The following is a 3,326-nucleotide window of genomic DNA, read 5'->3' as shown; positions in this document are numbered from 1 at the left end:
CATTGACTGCTATCTGAGTTGTGTCTAACTCAGGATAGATTTGAGCCCAGGGCCACGTGAAGCAAAACCCTGCAGTTGGTTTGTGAAAATCTTACTTGATATTCTTATTGTTACAATTAATATTGACAATTTAATTCTAAAAAGGTGGATTGCGTGGCATATAACTCACACACAGAAAACAATAAAAAATAGCAAATTAGAAATGATCGTTTTCTTTTAATAAAACACCATGGCCCCAGGGAAATTCTTTTTCCTAGTGTGGCAGTCAATGTGTTAAAATGTTTAAAACTTAGTGACAAGATAGAGAACATGCTAATTAATAATGAGAAAAAGATTTTCAAACGGAATTTTATCAAAAAAGTATGAATGGCTAATAAGCACACAAAAGATGCTCGACATAATTTGTAATAAGAGAAATAATAATTTTAAATGACATACATATATTACAAATGTCTAAAACCAAAACAACTGACCACATCCAGTATTGCCAGGATGTGGAACAGCTGAAACTCTCTTACTGATCATGTGAATGTAAAAAGGTATGGCCATTTTGGAAAATAGTTTTATGATTTCCTAAAAAGTTGAACTACATCTACCATATGATTCAGGCATTTCACTTCTAGATAGTTACACAAGAGAAAAGAAAGCAAATTAAATGTTCATAGGAAGACTTGTACACAAAAGTTCAAAATAAAAAACTGGGAACAACCCAAAAGTCAATCATCATGTGAATATATAGTCAAGAACAAAACAGAATGAACTGTTAATACACACAACAACAAGAATGAATCTCAAGTAATTATCTTCAGTGAAAGAAACCGTGGAAAGATGATTACATATTATATCATCTACATTAAACCCTATATACTGCAAGCTAATGTACAGTGTCAGAAATCGGATCAACGGTTTCTTCAATGTTTTGTAGTTCTCAGACTATGTCTCTTTCAATTTCTAAGTTGTTTATTCCGAAGTAGTTTATTCTTTTTGGTGCCATTGTATATGAGATTGTTTTCCTAGTTTCCTTTTCAGATAGTTCGTTGTTAATGTTTAGAAATGTAAGTGATTTCTGTGTGTTGACTTTGTATCTTGCAATTTTACTGAAAATTCATTTATTAATTTTTAATAGAAATTTAAGGTTATCCACAAGATTAAATCATTTGCAAACAGGGACAATTTGACATCTTACTTTCTAATTTGGATGCTTTTTTTCTCCCCTTACCTGATTGTTCTGGATTGGACTTCCAATACTACATTGAATAGAAGTGAATAGAATGGGCATCCTTTCCTTGTTCCTGATGTTAGAGGAAAAGTTTTCAGAGTTTTTATTGTTGAGATGCTAGCTGTTGGCTTTTCACATATGGCCTTTATTGTAGTGATGTAATTTTCTCTATTCCTCGGTTGTTGAGAGTTTTTATCCTGAAAGGGTGTTGAATTTTGTCAAATGCTTGTTCTATATCTACCAAGATGATTGTATTGTGATTTTTATTCTTTATTGTGTTACTATGGTGTATTATATTACTATTTATTGATTCTCCTATGTTGATCCATTTTTGTACCCCTGAGATAAATCCCACTTGGTCATGTTGTATGGTATGCTAGCATTTTGCTAAGGATTTTTGCATCTATACCCATCAGAGATATTGGCCTGTAATTTTCTTTTCTTATGATGCATTTGTCCAGTTTTGGTGTCAGGGTAATGCTGGCCTTATGAAATGAGTATGGAAGTGTTCTCTCATACTCGTTGTTTTGGAAGAGTTTGAGAAGAATAAGCATTACTTCTTTATTTGGTAGAATTCAGCAGTGAAGCCTTCTGGTCCTGGGTTTTTCCTCACTGGGAGGCTTTTGATTACTAATTCAGTTGCCAAAGTAGTTGTAAGTATGTTAGGGCTTTCTATCTCTTCATAACTTAGTCTTTAGGTGATATGTTTCTAGGAATTTATTCACTTCTTTAATATTATCCACTTTGTTACCATATAATTGTTCATAATGAATCCCTCATGATCCTTTTTATTTCTATGGTACCAATTGTAATGTCTCCTCCTTCATTTCTGTATTTATTTTAAGACACATTAAATTAAAACCAAAATTAAAATTACCTCATAAATTAATATTAAATTTTATGGCATGTTTAACCAGTCGTCCATTGTAAAACATCTGTTTTGTTTCCAATTTGTGTTTATTACAAATTAAGCAGAAATATGGTATACATGCTTTTCTGTGAATCTAAGTTTTCACTTCTCTGAGATAAATGCCCAAGTGTGCAAGTGCTGTACAATATGATAATTACATACTTAGTTTTATAGTAAATTTGCAAAGTCTTTACCATACTGCCTCTACCATTTTACATTCCCACCAGCAATGCATGAATGGTGCAGTTTCTATGCCTCCTAACCCATGTTTGATGTTATCACTATTTTTTAGTTAACTCTTCTAGTGTGTACATAGTGATATCTTGTAGCTTTAATTTGTATTTCCTTGATGACTAAAAATGTTAAATGTCCATTGATGTGCTTTTTGTCATTTGTATATCCCCTTTGATGAAGTATCTTTCAAGTTTTTTGCATAATTTCTAATTGAACTGGGGTTTTTTACTTATTTATTTATTTATTTTCTATTCTTGAGTTTTGAGAGTTTTCTATATATTCTAAGAATACTACTCAGCAATAAAAAGGGATGAGCTATTGAAAGACGGAGTAACTTTAATGACTCTCCAGAGAATTATACTGAATGAGAAAAAGCCAATCCAAAATATACACACATAATATTATCCAACACATAAAGCATTTGAAATGATGATATTTAGAAATCAAACATAAGGTAGTGGTTACCATGAGTCAGAGGCAACAGAGGTGGAGATAAGGTAAAGAAATGAGGAAAGTAATGAAAGGGAAACATGAGCAATCATTGTGGTGATATTGTATCCTGACTACGGTGGTGTTCTCATGAACCTACACATGATAAAATGACATACAGCTAAATACACACACACACACAAGTATAAATAATTCTGAGGAAATATCTAAATATTTTGTTGTGATAGGGTACTATAGTTTTGAAAGATATTACCGTGGCAGGAAATTGGGTAAAGAATACTGAGGATATCAATGTATTATTTTTACAACTGCATGTGAACTACAATTATCTCTGAAACAATTATTCAAGTAAAAGAAATTAGTGGTATATGACCGAAGATATACTCAGAATAAAATCCATAACTTAAATGATGTAATCAATGAAGAATAATTAACAAACTGAATTTTGAACTTAAATTCAAAGGTTGGAGTGATTAAAATAGGATGGTTTGTAGTAGGAAAAAGGGAATATTT

This window comes from Propithecus coquereli, unplaced genomic scaffold (genome assembly GCF_000956105.1).
Source record: "Propithecus coquereli isolate 6110/MARCELLA unplaced genomic scaffold, Pcoq_1.0 Scaffold160, whole genome shotgun sequence".
NCBI lineage: Eukaryota > Metazoa > Chordata > Mammalia > Primates > Indriidae > Propithecus > Propithecus coquereli.
Note: the sequence above shows the minus strand (reverse complement) of the source record.